Source organism: Lissotriton helveticus, chromosome 12 (genome assembly GCF_964261635.1).
Source record: "Lissotriton helveticus chromosome 12, aLisHel1.1, whole genome shotgun sequence".
Taxonomy (NCBI): Eukaryota; Metazoa; Chordata; class Amphibia; order Caudata; family Salamandridae; genus Lissotriton; species Lissotriton helveticus.
The window spans coordinates 747,467,342-747,490,692 of NC_136073.1; the positions used below are offsets into that span (position 1 = coordinate 747,467,342).

At 42.7% G+C, this 23,351-nt stretch overlaps 1 protein-coding gene across 1 annotated transcript in view; it reads right to left on the bottom strand.

Moving 5' to 3' along the window:
* Nucleotides 1-19,502, bottom strand: part of DEDD (death effector domain containing) — a 153,657-nt gene extending 134,155 nt beyond the window's left edge. The window contains exon 1 of the mRNA XM_078668367.1: nucleotides 19,296-19,502. The gene's annotated coding sequence lies outside the window, so the exon portion shown is untranslated. The remainder of the gene's footprint in view (nucleotides 1-19,295) is intronic.
* Between the last annotated feature and the right edge of the window lie 3,849 nt (nucleotides 19,503-23,351).

Sequence of the window (23,351 nt, forward strand, 5' to 3'; positions counted from 1 at the left end):
GACCTGTGAAGTACTCGGTGTGGCTGTGTGTGTGGTCCTGAAGCTGTTTCAGCCGGGCTCACATACACGAGTTGGGGGGCTGGGGGAGGAGGCTGAAGCCCTTTGAGTTCAATGGACGTTGCGCTCCTGGAGCTGTGGGTCCTGTGACACATCCCATAAATCATTGGTTCAAGTCCCAGGAGCCCTCATACCTGGCGCCTGTGCGGGAGAAATGTGCCTGAGAGTCTGTTCTTCATGGTGACATATTGTTACAGCCTATCTGCCCCCTCCACCCCCCACCCCCCAGCAGGGAGGCACAGAGATGCCCTCCCATAAGCGGGAAAGAAGGAAGAAGAAGCAGAGAGATACTGACCTCCCCATGAGAGAGGCACAGAAAAGGTGGGTGGATGAATGATGGGTGGGTGGATGGATGAAAGGGTGGACTGATGAAGGATGGATGGATGTGTGAAAAAGGGGGTGGATGAATGATGGAAGGGTGGATGGATGGAAGGGTGGATGGATGGAGGATGGTGGATGGAAGGGTAGATGAAGGATGGATGTATGGATGATGGATGGATGTAAGGATGAAGGATGGATGGATGTGTGAAAAGGTGGGTGGCTGAATGATGGAAGGGTGAATGGATGGAAGGGTGGATGGAGGATGGGTGGATGGAAGGATAGATGAAGGATGGATGTATGGATGGATAAAAGGTTGCATAGATGAATGATGGATGGATGGATGTGTGAAAAGATGGGTGGATGAATGATGGGCGAATGGATGGATGAAAGGGTGGATGGATGAAGGATGGATGGATGTCAGGATGAAGGATGGATGGATGTGTGAAAAGGTGGGTGGATGGATGGGTGAAAGGGTTAATGGATGGATGAAAGGGTGGATGAATGATGGATGGAAGGATGAAAGGGTAGATGGATGAAGGATGGATGTATCGATGGATAAAAGGTTGCATGGATGAATGATGGATGGATGGATGGATGGATGGATGTGTGAAAAGTTGGGTGGATGAATGATGGGTGAATGGATGGATGAAGGAAGGATGCATGGATGGAAGGCTAAAAGGGTGGATGGAAAAGGACAGATGTATGGATAGAAGGATGAAAGGGTGGACGGATGGATGTATGGATGGAAGGATGAAAGGGTGGATGGATGAAGAATGGATTATGGTTGGATAAAAGGTTGCATGGATGAATGATAGATGGGTGTGTGAAAAGGTGGGTGGATGGATGGAAGGGTGGATGGATGTATGGATGGAAGGATGAAAGGGTGGATGGATGAAGGATGGATGGAAGGATGAAAGGGTGGATGGAAGGATGAAAGGGTGGATGGATGGATAGATGTGTGAAAGTGTGGAAGGATGAATGATGGATGGATGGATGTGATGAGGTCTAACAGGCGCATTTATGGTTCTCAAAAGTTGATGATGAGGAGTACCAGTTTCTAGAAACTTTTGTTCGAAGGGGTCCTTACGCCTAAAAAGGTTTTACAAGGGGGTCTCGGCATCAAAAAGTTTGAAGACCTCTGCTCTAAGGTCTCTGTTTTGGCTAAATTGTTTAAAAAACATTTTTTGATTCCCCTTGAACCTACATTTGGTTGGTGCTTTTTTCAATTTACCTTTTCGTGTCAATTGGCTTTGTGGTGTATTTTTTTCGACCGGTAAATGGACACTATGTCGAGGAAAGAACATGCATTCGACATATCAATGGAACATTGGCTCCCCATTCCTCATCACACAGATTGAAGAGAGACTTGGCTTTTGTTAACATCACTGCTTGGCCTGTTTTGGATGGGATGCTGTTCGTTTTCAAATTCATGGGCCCACTGAGGTTATAAATGTCCCTAATGTGCTTAGAGTTTCTATGGGGGATGTAGTTAAACAAAATATACGTTCTGATGATTGGGATGTTCATGCCGTAGAAGCTTTATTTTCTGATTTGAAATATTATGCTGCCTTTGATGCTGAAGATTTGTATTTAGAATCTGTTAATTACAGTGATTTATATTGTTTCCAGCATTTTGGCAACCACTACCTGCATAAAACTAATACCAGGAGGAACACTGTGAATTATACACAATGGGAGCATTGTCCAGCTCCTATACAAGGCAGTTCTGCGTCCTTTTTGAAAAGGTTCTCTTATTTTTCTGATTTTAATCAGTCAAATCCCAATGCATTTTATTTTAAAATGACCGAAAAGTCCACATCCAAAGTTAGACTTACCGATACAAATACTATTCGAAGTCCTTTCTAGACCAGTTAGCTGTAGGGGGCTACGAGTTGTGGAAGGATACCATTGACCTTAAATCAGTTTGGGGTTCTAAAAGCTGGCAAGTGCAAGGCACTGAGGCTTTGCACAATGCATGCCTCATCCCGAACCACATGTTGTTCTTGAATTCTACAATTTCACAGACAACATGCTTTGGATTGGCTACTAGTAAAAAATTAAATGTTCCTTCTTTTCCTGAATTAGAAGAATATTCCGACTGGAATAATGCTACTAAATTTTCGATCAGAGAGTTACAAACTCTGTTGCAAAATTCTTCCTTTAACATATCCAGTTTGGATCCCAAGGGTTGGTTGCTCTGGAACAGAAGTGCTGATTCTTGCCAGCATCGTTTTCTGGGTTTGGCTCAAGGCTTTACACAGGTCAGGGTGGATCCCCGTTTTGAACATGGCCATTCAGTAACTACCTATTCTGTAGGCAAATTATGTCAGAATTAGCACAAACATTCCACTTTGGCGTCAGTTGAGCAGCATTTATCTAAATTGACTGACGATGTTGATCTGAATGATTTGATAAAGGGCCCGGCTAACGGCAGATTTAAAAGATGGATATATGCCATTTACAACTAAACCTGGAAAACGTCCCAAATTAAGGCGGCTGCCCGCATTAGAGCTATAGATCAGGCTAATTTAGAGAAAGTGCTAGCAGTTGTAGATAACAGCATTAATAAGCTTTCTTCCCGCATTTACACGTTAGACAATATTGTATCGTCTGTTGTTGATATTATGCAGGATGAAGTGTCTGTTTTGTACCATGGTCAAAATCAATTGCGTTCCATTATGCAATTTGCATAGACCTTGCAAACCTTAAAAGCTGGCAAAGTGCCATGGCATTGCATGAACACGTCATCATTGTTTGCCCCGTTTAATTTGACTGACAAGCAGCGTTTACTGTCAATGAAAGATGCATCCTTTTCTATGTTACACATTGAAAGGTTAGAATCGTTACCGTTTTCTGTGGCAGAGGCCAATTCAGCAACGTGGCTTATCCACGGGTTAATAACTCTCCCATTCCCTCTGTTCAAGTTCGAAGGGTGTATGAAGTACTTTGCAATTGGTAGATATGAACCTCTTGGAAGTGCTTATCTCCATGAAGCTTGGTCGCTTCCATTTACCTATAGGTGCCTTAGGGAGGGTAAGGAAGTTTATTTAAATGGTGAAGATTGCACTGAAACACCAGATCACTCATTGATGTGCAGACATATCCAATTGCATGGCTCTTGTAACCAGAATGAGTCGAATTTGGCCTGTATTTTGAAAGGTACACCTGTGCATGCGATCGTGCCCACATGCACATTACTGGCAAACGGGAGTTATTTACTTTTAAACAATGAAGATTGTTGGGGGCTATTAAAAGGAATTTGCTTATGTAGTTACTGTCAGTGAGTGTGTGGTTTGCTGTAAGAATGTAATGTATACACCCCCGCATGGGAAGCTTGATGTTTCCATCTGGCCCACGATTCCGACCTTGAAAGCAGAGTTCAACAAGATGAGTCGCATAAGAGCTCTATTGTCCCAGAAAGAAGTTGCCCTCACATCTGCTCGTGAGACATTCGTCCTTCACGTGGCTAACACCCGCACAGAGGTGCATGCTTTATTAAATACTGACTTGCCTTTGCATTTCAGTGAATTAATTCACACAATCTTTAATGCATTCTCCACAACGGGGCTGGCCCACTTTTTAGGTCTCGTGACCTACAATGCGCGCAAGCGCATTGAGGGATCGAGAATTCAAGTAGCCAAAAACATCGTCAAACCAAGGGCTTCGTTCCTGCGGTTTTCTTGAAGTTCACGTGAATCACGTGAGCAAACAAGCACGCGCATTCACGGCCAGCCCAGCACATCAAAGGGCTTCTCCTCCCCTAATTATTCATGGCCGGCCGCAGGCCGGCCGTACTTTCAGTTTGCTTCTCTTCCAGCCCAGCACATCAAAGGGCTTCTCCACCCCTAATTATTCATGGCCGGCCGCAGGCCGGCCGTACTTTCAGTTTGCTTCTCTTGTTTTGCCGCTCCTGCACCCCGCACCACCCAGCTAATGCACAACATTGGTGACATTACACAACAGCTCGTGTTTCAGCAAGCAGTATCAGTAGATTAATGTGTCCCATACTGTACTGTCTCAACTGGATGTTATGCCCAAACTTACTCCGGCAACCCATACATTGTGAGTTAGCGTGTGGCAGAGGAAAGGGGTTGCAGTCACAAGGAGCGGAGTTATAGTAAGTGAAGTCTCAAAATCAGCATATACCTAATGTACATCGATGTTACACACTGCACACAATTGACAATCAAGGCCAGCGTTATGAAAGCAGCAGCAGCAGATTTACATCCATGTTACACACTGCACACAATTGACAATCAAGGCCAGCGTTATGAAAGCAGCAGCAGCAGATTGTTATTTAAATAGCAAACGCGGCTTGCTGTTCTTCTACTTGGTGCGCAACAGGGCAGGCCGAAACATACCAGGTCCCCTATGTGTCCTCCCCCTGCATGCACACAACACCCGCGCAGGGAAAACACGCACCCGCAGTCCATGGCTCACCTTTAAGCCCAGCGCCATGCCCACACCCGGGCTCCGCCGCCCAGAGCGTGAAGACTCCTCAAGTCCTGCCAGATGGTGTTGCCCCCGCTCGGCACAGTTCTCCCAGAAACGCCAATCGCCTCCTAACTTCTTTTGGGATCTCTCTCCGACTCTTTTCACGCAGCACACCCCCGATCAGCTGCGGCGCTCACTCCACTAACGCAGCTTCTCGTTTTCTTGTTTTCTGTCCTCGTGACAAATATCTTTTTATCTTCCTATCTGAATATTTTCATCTATCTCTGTCTGCGTCTTTATTTTTGACTGGCTTCGGCTTTTTTACCTGCATTTTTATCTGGTTGTCTTGGTTAATCTATGCAGGCTGCCTGACTGAACTGATTTTTATAACGACCTCGATGCATAAAAAAAAAAAGGTTTTAACATTCTACTACACTAGTCAGATCTCATCGCTTGGCCAAGCTGCCCGTATATTTCTAATCTAAGAGCAGCAGAGTTGTATGGACTCGCCCTGCCCCCACCGCATGGTTCTAATATTTGACCCTTGAGGCCCGGCTGCAGCGCCCCTCCTCCCAGCACACACACACACTCCGCACGGCCCGGGCAGGGTCAAACCACATCTCTTTATCTCCCAGGTCAGGGCCCCTCGGACTCCATGAACACCTCCGCCCCCAGGGTAACATCTGCTGAACTTTAAACAAACAGACAAGGCCCAGGGAGGAGCCACTACTCCACTGCGCACCCATCCCCCGCTCTCCCATTCTTCATCACTCCCCTCATCATCCTCGCTGGACATTTCTGCTGTCTTTAACTCATTACTCCTGTCCGGTTTCTCTCTAACTCATTCTGCCTGTCTTTGTCTTCAGCTTTAATTCGTCTTTCCTTCTCTCTTTCCAGGTTGTTTCCTTTATGTCTTCCATCACTCTCTCGGCTAGACCCATACTTCTTTTCTACCCTTCGGGTTCTTGTCATGCACTTTTTGCCAATGCTAGGCCGAATTCACTCCCCCACCCCAAATTCTTTTAAATTCCGTGTTGCAAAAGACACTTGTTAAACGCACCGAGGCTAGCTGCCTCCTCGATGGTTTCTAACCAGGATTTATACCCAGATGCACGAGACAGCCACGCTCCAAACAGAGGACACTGCTCTGGGCATCTACATGGCATGATGGGGGAGCCTGGCGTCCACTGCTCCGACCCCACTGGATGCCCTGCTGCTACTGGACAGCAAGCCCAGCCAGGTAAACAAGCACTGGCGTTGCCAATAGGTCTCGCAGTAGGAAAGTTGGAGCTATTACAATTGCAAATAATGCCTTTTATTTTCATTTTAAAAACATAAAGGGCTTTGTCATTTACAAAACCAATAGCTCCAACTTTCCTATTACGAGACCTATTGGCAACGCCAGTGCTTGTTTAAAGTTGTAAGCAATGGCCTTGTGACTTCCTTTCAAACTATATTCGGTGTCTTCCCTGCTTTCTTTCATTCTATCTTCTCCAGCCTATTTGGTGGATTTCCCTTGCTACTGGCTCTGGCTGCAGGCATTCTTTTGCTGTTTTGTTTAATTCAAAATGGATGCACGTCCTGTGTTTCGAGACGGGGTGTCACGTCTGGCGCTGTTTCGCAACCGAATGCTTGAGTATTATGGAGCGCTGCCTCTTGCAACCTTAAGTGCAGCTTATGGATTATCGTTTCGATTTTCCTAGTTTACATGTGTCCAGCCTGTCTTTCATTGCCTGAGTTGCGATTTCGACTGGGCCCTGGATTTGTGTCTCTGCAATACGGTGTCTCCCGATGTGGATTATTATCAGCTTATGAGCCCCTTAGTTGCTCATGAATTGCTTTGTTCTGACGGAGGGATTATGGCCTTTGCAGCGATGCATGGAATACTGGGTCGTTGGAATGTGTTCGCAGCGGCGCAAGATTTCTTGGCACACAGCTTCATTGACAACCCACCGAGTTGTCCCCTGATGGTGCTAGAGGCTCCGGTAATTGAAGAGCATGTATGTTCTTTCCCATTGTTAAATTGGATGGCTGAACTATTTTCGGATGAGAACAGTGACTTCCTGTTGGAGGCTGTTGCTGCATATCTTGCATATTCATTGTTAGGATGAGATATGTAATCGCTTCGGTCTCCCATAATCAAGGTCATTTATTGGACATCGAACATTTTTTCAAGCCTCTTTAAAAAATTCTCTCTGCCCCAGGCCTATTGACTTTGCTAAGGCCAATGATTCAATTTATTGGATTCGCATTCACTTTTGTCTATGTGGATTTTTTAATAAAAGACAAAAAAATGTCTTTATTTTTGACCTTGTGCAAATTTGAGCTATCGTTCATGAACTCTGCATTCCAAAAATGTGCTCCTTAACTTATCCGTGCTCGGATCAAGGGAGGGTGTCATAGATAGGCTTTGCCTTCACACTGTTTTAAGTTAGCATGAGCTTATTAGAAGTTTAAACGCCATTTTTCCTTTCTGCTGCTTCTGCACACGGCACATATTGTTATTAGAGCTTTGTGCCTAGTAGAATATTTAGCTTCACACGAGAATAATATGTTTTCCTATTATATCAGCTTTGCTTGGTAAGCTATGTCTGAACAGTGAGTGCCGAGGCCTTCAAGGTTTTCTCAACACAGTGGTTGTTGTGAGGTCTGATCTGCGCACGTTCTAGACATAACACATATGCAGCTGCGGCCAACTCTGGCTTTAGGCGCGTTTAATAATGAACTACGTAGAGCATGCACACAGACTTGATGAATATTTACATGCAGAGAGCTGGTGGAAGATGATGTGATCCCTTTCCACTAAGATCAGAGGTATGGGGCCGCCCTTCTAAAACCCAAAGAGACCTTCTTTAGATATAATATAATATATAGCAAGAGAGGGTAAGACTTAGGTGGCATTTAGCCTTCTTCCCTTTAGCATTTTAACATGCCTTCTCCCTTCGTATTTTATGGACTAATAACTATGCTGATAACCTTGTTGCTTATAATATGTTTGCTTGTATTAGCTAAGATACTGCGCCTGAGAACACGGCATTATAAATAAACATTTCAAACTTGCACGTGTCTTCATTTACTCCACGTTTTGGATTGGTATGTTAGTATAACGAAAGAGTGTTCATGTGTTCCACGTTACCTGAGGTGTTCTAAGTCCATGTTCTGGGTTGTCTAATCATTGGGGGTATTGAACAGACCCCCCAGGATATAGCGGCATGGATTAGCAAATTTAGCGGCACAAAAATGGAAATTTAGCGGCACAAATATGGAAATTTAGCGGCAATTTTGCGGCATTTTATGTGGCCATTTTTCCTACAACAAACACAGATATCTTAGTTTTTTTAGTTATTTAACAACATGAAGCTGTGTATATTTGGTTTATTTACAATGTAGACACTTTGGGGCATATTACCAACACAGGCGATAAAATTATCGCTTGCTTTATCGGCAGAAAACTGCCGCTAAAGCCGCTTTTGCGGCAGAAAACTGCCGCAAAAGCGGCTTTAGCGGCAGTTTTCTGCCGATAAAGCAAGCGATAATTTTATCGCCTGTGTTGGTAATATGCCCCTATGTTTCCCTCGAGCGTGTGCTTCACAATTATGGGCTGCTGCAGTTTCACAGCAAATTTACAACTAGGAAGGAATATTTCTTTCCTGTCCATATTTTATTGTATCTTGCTCCCCATCCCATCCTTCCCCTGTTGTTGCAACAACACCTCCTCACTGTACAGGAGTTTTTTCCAGCTAGTACTGCAGCCACTACGTCTGGTGCACTACGTGATTTTAACATGGCAGCTCCCAGTCTACCAACACATGAGTTGGTGAGCGCCCAATGCCTCTATACAATCTATTCCAATATGGCGACAGCGGTTTTCCGAGTCAGATTGTTGTAGCACTCACCATGCATCTTCTCTTCGCTCCCCTCCCTCAAACACAGGCTCTTGTCACTACCTTTGGTAGATTTACCAAAGTGCCGTTATTCAAATTTGAGGCAAGTGTCCTAATTTTCATGCTTCAAATGTATTTCTTAGCAGTTCTACATCAATCTATCACTGTGGCTGCAGCTACCAACCTACTGCAGGAAAACCTAGGGCTAGAATTGGCAAGGTGAGAGTTTATTACCCGGTTTATGCAGGTAAACTCATGTCAGGTCAGTTTGTGTCTTGCAATAGAGTTCCTTAAGAAATGAAATAAATTGAATGGTGAACTCGGTCCTTTGGTTTGTTGCACCTCTTTCCCATTGAATGTATAAATATGATATTGAGTATTGTGAACCACTAGTAACTCGATTGCTCTTGACGTTCACTCACACATTTGTCTATACCATACCTAGGCATCCTACTGGCCCCCACACCTGTGAAGACACTTTCAGCCAACTAAGGCCCCTTCTCGCCCAGACCAACACAGCGCTCTCTGCATGGAACCGCTCAGGGCTGTCATGGTCCGGTCGTATTGCGGCTGTCAAAATGACAATACTCCTGCTCATTCTTTTTATATTTTAGACCCTACCATTAACCCCATTGCCAGCGATCCTCTGTAACCTACAACTCATTAATCATTAACTGGTTCATCTGGAAAGGCAAGAATCTGCGTCTTCACCAACAACAACTTATCCGACCCAAATCGGAGGGAGGCAGGGGGCTTCCCCTGATCCCACGGTATTTCCAGGCTAAACAGTTATGCTTTATTATGGAGATGTACAAAAGAAGAGTGCTACATTGCTGCCTGCAGCTGCCATTGCTTTAGATGTTAATTTTGGAATCTTGCGCTGCTGTTGATTATGCTGTAAGCAGCATGTTTCAATGTCTCTTTTAAGAAGCACCCATTTGAATAATGTTATCAATTGCTTGCTACGTGCTTCTTTAGTTGTTTGGTGTTTATAGCCGTTTGCATGTGTGTGTGTTGTTTTTCAGTTGCTAATAGTGACCAAGCATTTCAGGCCCGAGAATATAATTAGAAATTCGTCGGGTGTGGTTCTGTTTTTTTGTTGTTTTTGTTTTAGTTCCGCCAATTAAATGTTTTAAACCTTGCAGGTGGGTTTTCATGTCAGTTTGCCTCGAAGGCCGTGTGGCAAAGCCCTCGTTGTTTTCTCTTTGTTGTAGTGACATCCGCCGATGTATTCTACCTGCTGTATCTATTGCTATCAGTCACCCACATATTTTTCTGTTTTTTTAAAGGCAAACCACTATGCTAATTATATCTCGTTGATCTTTTCAGTACATTTAGACAACGACCCCTGCCTACAGTGATGAAACATAAAGAAAGGGGTTAATCCTGATTTGCTTAAAAAAATATTAACAGGTCACTAGAGGGCAGCAGAGCAGCACGGAGCACCAATACCAATCTTTCACAACTGAGAATGAATCCAAATTTGCCGAATAAACGAATACAGTTTCCCTTAACTGTCCAAGGACGTTGTCAATTCTTGTCTCCAGCTTGTTGGATGCAAAAATGGATTGGATGAATATGGAGGGGTGGCATTTTCCAAATTTCGCGGGCAGTTTTGTAAAAATCGCGGCATTTTTACAAAACTGCCGATTTCGCGATTTTTTTGCAAATCGCGAAATCGCGAAATCCTGGAGGGTCTGATTGAAGAACCAATGAGACACTGATTGCTAGTATGGTAGGGGATTTTGGATACTGAGGTGAGTTTTGGTACACCCTAATTCACTGAGGTTCTAAGTCTCTATGCACAGTTCTGTGTAGGAGCAGAATCCATGCGACAATATAAGTCCATCAGTAGTGACCGTGACAACATGGCCCTAGTAGTGCTTGTAACAACATGAGAATTTAATGTATTGCATTTAGCGCAATAAGTAAGACACGCCTTCCATCAGCGCTATTTGCACAATGGTTATTGGGATTGATCCCATCATAACTATAGTACCAGGAAACGTAGATTGGAATGGAGTAGGGGCTCGTGACATAGGGCCAATCCAGCAGTCTATGTAATGTAATTATAAAGATGAATATATTTGCACTGCTTGCACAACTGCTTGTTTTACACATATTTATTATGAATTTTAGGTACAATCATTATAAAGCGAAAAAGATACTTTAGGTTTACATATTTGCTTATGTTGCACATATTTATTGACAATATTACAGTGTTTGGACAAATACTGAAATGTACGAAATTTGTATTTAAAATTGAATGAAGGTTTGTTGTTTAGAAGTACACAATGCATTTCGATGACTACAAGTATGTCTGCTATGTCTACTACAGGATCTGTCATGTGATTCACTTTGAATTGAGCACCTTTGTGAGAAGTTGGCCTGGTATGTGATGTCCACTATTGTAGTGGGCACCCTGTATCAGTCCAAACAACCCTTATGGTGATGGTTGTAAAGTCAACCTTATAGACCAGCTATCCTAGTGGTAGCATGGACAAAGCAGTCTTAGGCTAAACTCAAGAGGGCATGTGAAGCCAGCTGTTTTACCATATGCAATCCCTTTAATACCAAATGAAAGGACACCACACAGGTTATATATATATAAAATATATATGTATTTATTACTAAATTAATCCTATGAACTCTTTATGAGATCAGGGGCACAAGCACATAACAAGATACTCAATTGTCATACAATAAGTTGCACAAAATACAGTAATGCCCTAGGGGCACTTCAAACCATATACTAAAATAGTGGCATAAGAACCACATCACGAACAAAGGATAGGCCTAGGGCCTGGAGAATCGCTGGGGCTACGCTGTACTACCAAAGGATAGGGAGCAGGAGGCCCACGGGATGCGTGTGCAGTGTCTTTACACACACGCGAGTTACCATAGAGTTAGAATGGAAACGAAAGAATTGGAAACTAGATCTTCTAGGTCACTTCCGGATGGACTAGGAGAAAGCCACTGAAAACTAGGACACTAGGATAGTTAATACCCACAGGAGCACCGGAGTACTCGCGTTACCTCACCCACAGGAAGCGGATGCATAGGTGTCAAAGTGTGTCGGGTTTCACCGCTGAATCCTATGGAGCCTTGAAGAAAGATGCTGCAGGCGACCAGGAGGGAAGTGTCCGGTTGGATCCAAGGGCGGATCGAGGATGAAGAGTACCTGAAAGCAGAGGGGACAGAGTCTGGGTCACTAGCCAGTGACCAGGAAGGAACTAGGCGATGTCGCGAAGCAATCAGGTGATGTCGTGAAGCTTGTCTCTGCAGCCACGTGGACCAGGAGGTATCAACGATGACCAGGAGCTGGATACGGACTGTCCCACAAAGTCTCTCGCTGTCGGCGGTGTAAGCTTCCGGATTGGAGTCAACAAGCCTTGGCAAAGGCAACCCACGCAGGAATCGAAGATGGCTTCTTGGTCAGACCAGCAAGGTCTGAGGGGCTTCTCCTTTTCAGGGAAGCAGGGGCCAGTCTGGAGCAACCAGACCAGCGGTGTAAATTCAAAGGTTCGTCGTCACAGAGGCCACTAGCCAACGGACAAGTGACCGGACAGACGCGCCGACCAGGAAAATGCAGAAGGGCCCCACGCAGAACTCGTGGAGTGCAGATCGTCGGTGGAGTTGGTGCTCGGGGCTGGGGCTTCTCAATCCCCAATGCACAACTTCGAGGGTGCCTCAGAAGTTGCACGGAAAGCAAGTCGCTGGCTTTCCAAGATGGCCGGTCTCATGTCTCTCGTCGCCTCCACGGGTCTCAGCTCTGCTGTGACTGTGGATCGGGCTGTTGGAAGTCTGGAAGTTCGGGTCTTGTCAGGCTCTGTGCTCGGGCTCCGGCGGGAACGTCGACAAAGCAAACCGTTGATCACTTGATGGTGCCTGTTTGTACAGGGTTGTCACTCCTTGACCACAAGGGAGATTCTTCAGTCTTCTATCTTCAGGTAGAACGTCGAAGGTCCAGAGTTTCGTTTCAAGTTTCAGTCAGGATAAATCTAAAGTCTTGGGACTCAGCTCCTACCTATATACCAAATTTAGGGGCTGGATTACCTGCTAGGTCACTCCTATGGGTGGGACCAGGGAAGGGGGTGGTTACACCCCTTTCCCTTTGTCCAGTTTCGCGCCAGAGCTGGGGCTGGAGTGCCCCAGCACCGGTTTGAACTGGACTATGCATGGGACATGTTGTGTGCCCCAGGCAGTGTCTCATTTCATTCAGCCCTCCCTGCCCCAATACACTATGGCCTGTCTGGGGTGGTGCTAGCACCTCCCAAGACAGGAAACCTATTGTCCAAGCCTCCCTCGCTGGAAGGACTCCCAGCAGCAGGAGGTCAGACTTGTGTCTGTGGCAGCAGCATCCATTTTGTGATGTTGAGGCTCTGGTTAACTTTAACCGGGATTAGTACGAACAGCGTGTCTTCTCCCTCTAGAAGGGTGGAATGCTACCCCAGTCACCAGAACTGGCGAGGGGGTAGTATTCCAAAGCGTATGAAACCTTACACGACATGTTTTGATAAAGCCAAACCAAAGTTAGCATTCAACTGCGAGGATTATAATGCACTTAAGAGTATATGGTATGGCTATATCATAGAACAGCTATAAGGACATGGTTCCGAAAACTGCAGACAGGCTCAGCTCATGCTAGAGCCTTATCTCACATAAAACCAAGCACTCTGCCTTCAGGATTGTTAAGGACTGCCATAGGAGTGACTTATAGGTGCATATGTGTCTATATATAATGGTAGGTATAGGAATACTATACCTAAGCAAGGGGTGATTACACGACCTTGCCCCAGCTGAGTGATCAGCCAGCTGTGTCAGTTGGGATGGCCAGCCAGGGGTGTCATAAGACATGCTGCAGCCCCTGGTAGGCCTTGGGTGCACCTGTCCCCTTGACACCTATGGTACACTATACAGGGACTCACAAGAGTGACCCAATATCCAATTAGGTATGTGCCTAAGGTACATGGAGTACATTTTATAGAGGGTGCAGATGGCCTGGGGCCCTGATTAGCAGGATCCCAGGCCAAATAAGTCGAAAACCAGCTAAACACAAGGCAAAAAAAAATCTGGGGTAACCATAGTCAGGTATCCACCTTCCTACAACCGTCACTTTAAAAACTGTGGATAGCCAATGTCACATTGTCATGTGATCAAGGCTTGGAGGAACCGAAACATTATGGCGGCAGTTTACAACTAATAAAGAAAAATTGAACCTATCTGCTGGTCCGTGTCCGCGGTCGAAACGGTGGGGAAAGAACTTCCATCGCCCAGCTGAGGATTGTGGAATATATACATACATACATATATATATTATATATATATATATATATATATATATATATATATATATATATATATTTTCACTTTGGTTAAACTTTAGAAGTGGAGTAAGTGTATCTTTAGAAAACAATTTTTTTATTTTATATGCATTTCTAAGTATCAGGTTTGTTGTTTTTAATGGTAATAGGATTGATCTTAATTGATCATGCATTGAGTTTTATTCTTGTAAGAGACATGGCGATTGTCATCTGAAGAAGAGGAATGCAAAAGAGCTTGATATATCTGGGTCAATCCCGAACAGTTGGTTGCCCCGTTTGATAAATTGGTTGAATATTAAGATTTTTTTTGTGGTACATTACCAGAATGAATATAGCTCACTGGGGCAAAACTGAATATCAAAAGGGACACTACCGAGGGTAATTGCCAACTGGGGCAAGAACATAGAATCGTTAGGGAGAACTAAAAATATGAGACATGTAAACCTTGAGGTAGTCTGTCTACATTACAAAATATAATGGTTTCATGCTGTAAAATTGGATCATGTATTTGAAATTTTCAAATGAACCAATGGATTATCAATTGTTTTTAAAAATGAGCATGGGAAATATGTTATGCTTGATTATTTAAAATAGAAATGATCATTTCAAAAAGGCTGCTGAGTTGCATTATGATGTATAAGATCATGTAGTCCTACCTTTTTGTAATATTGCACTAATATTTACGTATGGAGAAAGCAAACAGGATTGACCCGTGAACAAGGAGCAGCCACTCCGAAACGCGTTGGGCGTTTTCACTGTAACTAATAAAAGTATTCAGTCTTAAGGAATTGGGCTGCAGCTTGTTTCTTCAAATGAGATTATGTATATATATATATATATATATATATATATATATATATATACACACACATACACACATATATACATAGATATCGCTTTGTTGATTCTATTATCAAGGATACAATATTTTGTTATATTTTTCTATTATTCTGTGGTCATGAGCTCTGCGTATTAAGAAATATTATGTTGGGATAGGAAAGAAATAAGTTGCCTGAGTATTTACATTAAGACCTACCAAGGACTTGGTAAAAAATTGCGAAATTACTATTCAATTGTACCCCTGAGCTTATTCCAAATGATATCCTCCTATTGGATTGCAAGAACAAACGGAAGTGACCATGGCCAACAAATTAAGGAGATTAAGCTTCAAGGTTTAAAACATCAGAAGTTTAAGACACTTCCTGGGAAGTTGACAATGGTAAACTACAGGAGGCTATACTGGTCGGAAGATTCCAAGCCTCACTCATGAACACAGCACTTACACTGGTTGAGCACTGCCTTTTAGCGGATTCCCTCACTGTAACAGCTAAATAGGCACTTTTATAAAGAAAAGAATGGCCACTTATTTGTCATAAAATTATAATAAACAACAACCTAGCTGTCAAGCTCAAGCATCAAGAAGGATTAAACTATCACTCACAAGTTGTACATTTCATAGAAATCGCAATAGAATAACGAGACAGATAAAGAAGTGTCCTGATAATCAAGACCTCCGCTCCAAACTAAAGAGGACAAACACAGACTTACGGAGGCTAATCTGGGATGAAAAATTCAAGAGACTTCTGGAAAATGATCAACAGCTTAAATAGAACTAACACAACAATTACATCTACACTAACGGAAGCCAAGTGGATAGTAACAACACACTTAAATCAATCACAACCCAGAAGTTAACCAATGTGTTAGGTCAGATAGTTACAAAAAGAACAGAAGACAAAACGTGTTTTGAAACTGAACTAAATATAACAGAAGATCAAGTATGCAAACTCATCAGAAAAGAGAGACAAGAAGGAGCTCCTGGGTCAAACGTAATTCCATTTGCCCTGTATAAAGATTATATTGTTTGGGCAGGATAGCAGGCAGGAGTTTTTAATAAAGCAGTTCAGTTGTTAACTAGGAGTCATGGAAAGGCTCAATAATTTCACACATCTATAAAAATGGCGACTGGGCACAACCAGCCAATTATCGTTTCATTACATTGCAAGGTACAGAGGCTAAACTCTTCAAAGGAATTTTCCTGACAAGAGCTATCAAAATGGGCAACAGAGAAGCAGATAATTACGCCAAACCAGTTGTGCTTTATGCAAGGGCTGAGTACCAAGACTAATATCTTAGCACTCAATTCTAATTGACAAATATAAATCCAGGAAGCAACCACTATACCCATGCTTTGTGGAATTTAAAACTGCTTTTGACTGTGTACATCGGCAAACTCTTTGGGAACAGTTGGAGAAAAAAGGAATATCAGCTGGCCTCCTAAAAGCAATTCTATCACTGTACTCCGACACTTGGATTAGAGTGCGAATAGGTGACGGTTGACACCTATCAAGAAAAATGTAAAACTCTTTGGGGCTAAAGCCAGGGTGGGTTCTTGCTCCATATCTATTTAACTTGGTATTATTGGATCTAACACACAACCCGGACACCGAAAACGCTCACCCCCCCTAAGTTAGCAGAAAGACGTATATCAAATTTACTATATACTGATGTCATTCTACTAAGCCAAACAAAGATAGGGTTACAAGACCTTATAAACAGAATATCAAACTACTCTTTGGCAAATGGCAAAAAATTAGACAAAAACAAAAGTGATGGAAGTCGATAATTAGACATAGAAAATATACAAATGGTATTTCCAACTGGAGCAAGTAAAAACTTACAGGTACATGGGAGTACTATTTGATGATAAGGGCTAATTTCAGCAACACAAACTGGGCCTGCAAAGGAGAGGTAGCACCTTATTCATGGCATTCCGTACCTTGCAGTGGTCCTTGGAAGGACCCATCTCGCACTTTTAAAGGTAATAAACGCAAAATTTCTGCCTAGCATTACCTAGGGAAGAAAGGCACTTTGTGGTAGGGATTCTATAACCTTGAACAATATTATTACAAAAATGTTTACGCTTCTTTTCCGTCTCACTTGCAATGCGTCACCAGCCCAATTTAGCTTAGACTTTGGGTTACTCTATCTGCTCATTGCAAAGAAAGGTCAATATATATAAAGGTATGGAAAAGAATAAAAACAAATATTTCCAACTCAATGTGTCAATCACTCTGGCAGGAAATACAAGTAAAACAAAATTGGCAGTTCTGGAAGTACCTACAAATAGCTCCAGACGAGTTCTCAGCACATTCGATTTGGGACATGTCGATAAGATCAGCATCTTCGTTAAAAAAAAAAAAAAAACAACAGTAATCAAAGGAATAATGATCTTCGACGCTGGAAGACAAAGACTCCTTTTCGAATAGAGCAAGTGCATGGATGATGTTTAACGAGTACAAAACGTCTAAATTACAGTCTTACTTATAAACAACTTGGTCTATAAAACTGTTTTTTACTTTTTTTATTAAAGCACAATTTGGCCTTCTCCCAGGGTTATCTCATGCGATGCCATGGCTGCGCACAACAAAACCCATGTACCGACGACTATGCAAGAAAGCGGAAGAAAACATTATCTATTTGGTCTGTGTATGCCAAAAACTGATGTAAGGAAGAAGGGACCTATTATAGAAACATTTAATATTCAGGGAATACTCTCCTGTAGGCCAGTACTGATATTGTGTTTTACATCAACAGAGATAGGCTTGAACTCTACCTTTACAAAAATGTTGATACTGGTAAAAAGGAAACTAGACTCAAGTGAATCGCCTCCAGTAAACCTTGTTGATTGAACTTGTATAACCATTGTTAAAGAGTGCCCAACTATCTATACATAAAAGCTATTTTGCACAACATGACTTGCACTAGAAAATATATGCACTTTTTAAATCTGATATTGACAAGAAGGAAAATGAGGCTCTTATAATTTGATGTTATCAAAAATATGTTTCTTGTACTCATAGACGTGTTCACTAGGAGGGCCTAAAATTGCACACTTAAACAAGTTGATTTGCACTATACGATTGCTTCGAAGGCAAAGCTGAGTATTCTAATACTTTTAGAAACCTAAGGTGGCCACCTAAAGGCATTTTAATGAGGATTGTTAGATTTGCAGTTTGAAAACATTCTAACGTGCCTAATGTATTAGTCTTAAAGCAAATCTGTTTTTGATACGTGTGGATTAGGATTGAACATTGTATGATATTAATCAAACAATAAATATTACTTTTGTCTGCCTTAAAATGCAGAAAACAAGCATTATCTTGGAAGCATATCCAATCATACAAATGTAAACAGGACAAGACCTCTTACGTTTTGTTTTTTTAATCTGAGGCTACAACAGGGTAGCAATGTTTTATATACTCAAATCAAACGATGGCACTACCCAAGCAATCACACTGTAAAAATATGGAAAGATTTGAGCGATAATGCCACCAACCTCCATTGAATGGTACTGCGTGCATGTTTTTTAATTGATAGTGAAATCGAAGGTAAAGTACTGAAACATAAATTATAATAGTTTAAGTCAAGTGGTTCCATAGGTTAAAATAGTATGTCTGTACTGTAATAAGTGCAAACGAGTTAAGCTCTGTGAAAATTCATATTTACAAGACCTTGATACTTTATATATCGCAATTTAATTGGAGGTGGCATTTAGGTACCCTGTGGATCATTGGAAGAAGTATAAAGCACTTCCCCAATAGGAACCCTTTCCTACCACAAACAGAATTTAAAAAAATGCCTGGAAAAAAACCCAAAACTATTACAACAGTGCCTACAGATAATTACAGGTTAAAAAAAGCTGGCTTTTTCAATGTTGCCCATAGCCTTCCCCCTAATCAGGCTTTTCTTGTTTCACAGTTTGGGGAGGGGCCTGGCCGGCTGTTCAGCTACTACACTTTGTGAACAGAGATAGTGAGTCTCAAGCATCCCGCGTGACACTAAAGCCAACAGCTGTCACGCGGAAATAGCCCATCGAAAATGCCCCTTTACTGTTGATGGTTAATATCCAGGTAGCGCGTGCCAGCTGGCGGACAGTGTGATGGAAGTTGAGTGCTTAGAAAAGGGACTGCTCTATTGGCTCCCTAGGTTACAAACGTTTGCACACCTGGGACGGGAGAGGGGGGAGAGACACTGGTCGGGGCCTGTGTTTCTGGGGATTCACTGAGGCTCAGCCCCCTAACGTCCCTGCCGCCCCGGTAAGTACTCCAGATGGGGGATGGCACCACAAAAGCCTCAACCCGGAGCAGGGCTGCGTTCAGCTTTGGTCGGATCGAGGCCCCTGTGGCAGTGAGTGTGTTTGTGTAGGAGACCCCCACCAGGGCGCCTGGGTCCTCCCTTCCTGACAGTGGGGCACTCCTGGCACAGACGGTACCTGCTTTCAGTCCTGCCGTCACGGGCTCCCGGACGCTCACTGGATGGCTTGTGGCTCTCCCGTTGGGTGAAAAGAGTCCGGGCCCAAGGCAGCTAGTGGCCCCCTATGACCCATCCGAGCAGGACCGGTGCTGGGCGGTATACTTCCGCCGACGGAAGCCATCCGGGCTGTACCATACGTCACGAGTGCGTTGCTTCCTGTACACCCGAGTGTACTCCGCTCCCATAGAACAAGGACACTTGCGTGGTTGGAGCCATCCGGGCTGAACACTACGTCACGGGCGCCGCGACGTCTGTGTCTCAGTCCTGCTTTGGCAGGCCGTGCTTGAGGTGTATCTAGTGTACGACCCCGATTATGTGGGATGCTAGATTATGGGGAGTCCCGTGATAAAGAGGATTTTTCGGCCTGAAAGAAAATAGGAGTCTTTATGCGACTGACAGGGCGTGGTCAAATACATCTGCGGGCTGTCAGTATCGGGTGGGGTGTGTATGTGGGGTGTAGATGGTCGGCTCTGCCAGCTGGGAAGCCCAGACCAGGTTTCTCAACAGTAACTGAACTGGAACTCTCATAACACCCCGAAAAAAAACCATACATAAACCACCTGGTTCGTGCAGATTTATTTATATATCGAGGGCATTTCACCGAAGATGATTGTGGGTGCTTGACATTTGAAGTATCACACTCACTATGTATGTAACTCGACAATATGCACACAATACTGCATCTTCGTTATAGTTCTTTAAAAGAGAGTTTTTAGAGTTCCACTTTGTAAAGTCTGCACAAAACGTTATTTTGCATTAGGTAAAAAGACTATATATAGCAAGTTAAATTAACATATACAAATATATTCTAGGTGTAATACATAAACTAAACCGTATATAATCTATGGACAAATCAATAATACACAGATATTACTATATTTTTTTAATGTATTTATTGTATCTCATTTTTTCTCTTTTTGCTTTCATTATTATATAGTGACATTAACAAATCAATGAACAAAAGTGGAGTTTAGATAAAATGATTCATCATATTTGCAACACATTTCCAAACTCAGGACAGAATGACAATAAATATATGATAGATATAAAGTTGATGGAGGTAATGCGGTAGATGTAAGCTAACGTTATTTTGTGCAGTAAACTTTAAAGTGAGCTTTTAAAATACAACCCTTTTTGATAATGATCCGAATAGATTTCAAGACAGTGAACCTACCATGCGATTACTTAAAATCTTTACAGTATAAAAACACAGTGCGGTTAGTGGATGCCAAATTCAAAAAACATGCGTGGTTTTTGGACAGAATAAAAGTTAAGGTGGTTACCTCATACAAACACCTGGGGTTTAAAATCGAGAGAAATCTGAGTTATAAATATCAGTCTCTAGCAATGAGGGCTAAAGCGCAAAGTCTTATCTATGGCTTCAATTTATAAAAAAATAAATTAAGCTGTCCTTACAGCCACCTATTATCTGTTATGTCGGCACAGTTAATGCCTTCTGTCACATATGGTAGTGAAATTATGAGGGGTTGTGAAATTGCAATCTTAAATAATATCCAAACAAAGGTTTATAAAAATGTCTTCCTTATACAGCAAGCAGCATCACCTGCTCAAGTCCGTTTAGAGTTTGGTCTGACCAATCAATTACATCGGAGTAAAAGTGCTTTGATTAAATTATGTGGAAGTCTTAGAGCAGCCACAATAGATTCTATTGAGAATTTGTGCTGGAAAGAAATAGAAGCTCAGAGAGAGAAGAAAACACAAGGTTCCTGGGGCTGTTACTTAGCACAAGTTATTGAGGATCTTTGAGTTCAAGAAATTTGGAACTCAGGAATGGGGAAACAGGCCTTTAACAAAGCCTTAAATCGGTCGACAAAATCCTGTCTAATATAACAGATGAAAACAACTTATTTCAAAGACGTCATGCCTGGACGGTGATTAATTCATATGGAACCAGGAAACCGCAGGTTTATTTATCAGCACGTTTCTCATAATTTTTAAAGAACCAATTTATGAATTTAGGTTTTGGTATGTGGTAAGCAAAGGATTTGATCTCCTCCTGGAAACACCATTACCAAATTCGAGACTACAGACTGTGCAACTACAAACATGAATCCCTAGCACATATTCTCTGTGCATGTCCGAAGTTTTTAGAAGAAAGAAAGATATTTTTAAAAGAAATATTCATTAATATGAATGTATGAACATGCAGGGAAGCTGTAGCCACCTGGTCGGGTGGGTCTTCGATTCCGCTGGTCTGGAGGGGGGTTACATTCATGAATTTGTATCTAAAGGAATTGTGAAGAACTGTAGAAGAAAACCAAATAATTTAATATAGTTTTATGATGATGGTTTTTAAGATGAGGATGACGTTGTGGTGCAGCACTTTTTGGATAGGTCTTTGCTTTTACGAAGTGTAGAATAATGAACGAAGATTCTATTTTTTATATAAATGTTCTTTATATATTGGATGTTTTAAGTAATGTAATGATATTATATAGTGTAAAGACCGAACATTTGAATAAATTTGACTTGACTTACAGTATAAAAACACTTAATCAACGCCCCTCCGCCCCAGTACCTGCCTCCCATCCCTTGAAGTTAAAACGCACCATGCCTGTAAGTACACCAATTATTACTTGGACCCTTCTTAGCCTACAAGCGGGATAATGCATTTTATTTGCGCTAACTTTTCCTTAAAAATGGTTTAAAAAGTGTAAATTTGTTACCTTTAGGATAGGGTTTTACTTCTGTTGTGCAAGCATTGCCCCGGAACCTGTTTAAAGGTCAATAGATTCTGGTCCCCTCCCCCCTCTCCCGGCCAACCATCCCTTATTTACCTAAAACGCCCTGAACTGGCTAAGGTCCCTTCAATTGGTGAGATCCTTTTTTATTCCATATGTGCCAAGTGTTTAATCATTACAATAAAATCAGTTGAGTGGAGTCATTGCCGTCGGGTGAACAATATATCGTGCACTGACATTTCTCCCAAGATGTTAAGGTTTTGTAAATTCTAATCCCTGAGTAGAGCGGTTCATGGGAGTTGCCAGGAGTCTTTCTTATGTGTGGGCACTCCGCACCGATTTGTTGTCCTCGTCGGGCATGCCAAGCGGTACTCATCCTTGAGGATCGGAGCTGGTCGGTTGTTGTCTCTTAGCATGATTGCTGTTGTGATAGTGCTGCTGCCCTTTATAATAGCCCAGTGGCCTTGGTTGTGAAGTTCCAAATGTACCAGTTGCTGGGCCACGCTGCTTCCTTTGTTGTTGAGTTATCAATGTGGTTGTCCCTCAATTGGTTACATGCTTGGCCTGCTAGTGTTGCGAGGGCACATACAAACTTTGTTCCTGATTGGTACCGATCCTAGATTCTGACATCTGTAACTGGGCATCAAGTGCAATTCTGATTTGATTAATACATTTCCCTGCTCTTGCGAGTAGGCAGGTCTTTGTATATGAAAAGCACCAATCCAAAGCCTCCATGTAGGACCTCGTGCCCTTGACCCTTAGAATCGAGTGTAGCAGTCGGTGACGATCACCAGCCAATTTAGGGCAGCAAAATAGAAGATGTAACCAAGTTTCTCTATGATAATTGCAGAGCCAACAGGAGACTGCACTGTCTTTTCATGCCCATGTTGGATTAAAGTCCGTAATCTTAAGGGACATAAGCCGCATGAACACAATTTTACTTCGGACTTGAGCTGAGAGTGCATCTCGCAAGTAATGTTGGGCTTTTCCTGGGATGTACGACTTGTCCAGTGCCATTGTGGTAGAGTGAGGCTCGATCCAATTCGAACGAGATAGACCGAACCTGCCGCTTCACTGCATTTGCCCAGGCGGCGTTTGGGATCTCTTTTAAGGGCATCTACCTCTATTTTCAGGGTTCTTCTTGCTTTGCCCAGCTTGGTGTGCCTCAGGGAATTCGCTTCACTGAAGATCATTTTCAAATGATGTTTAAGAGAGGTATCAGGGACTTTAAGAACCCTGATGTAATACTTTATTAGGTCCCCTTGTTGTGCCAGGTCTGGTCTGCTGAGACCTAATTCCAACCATAACCTGAT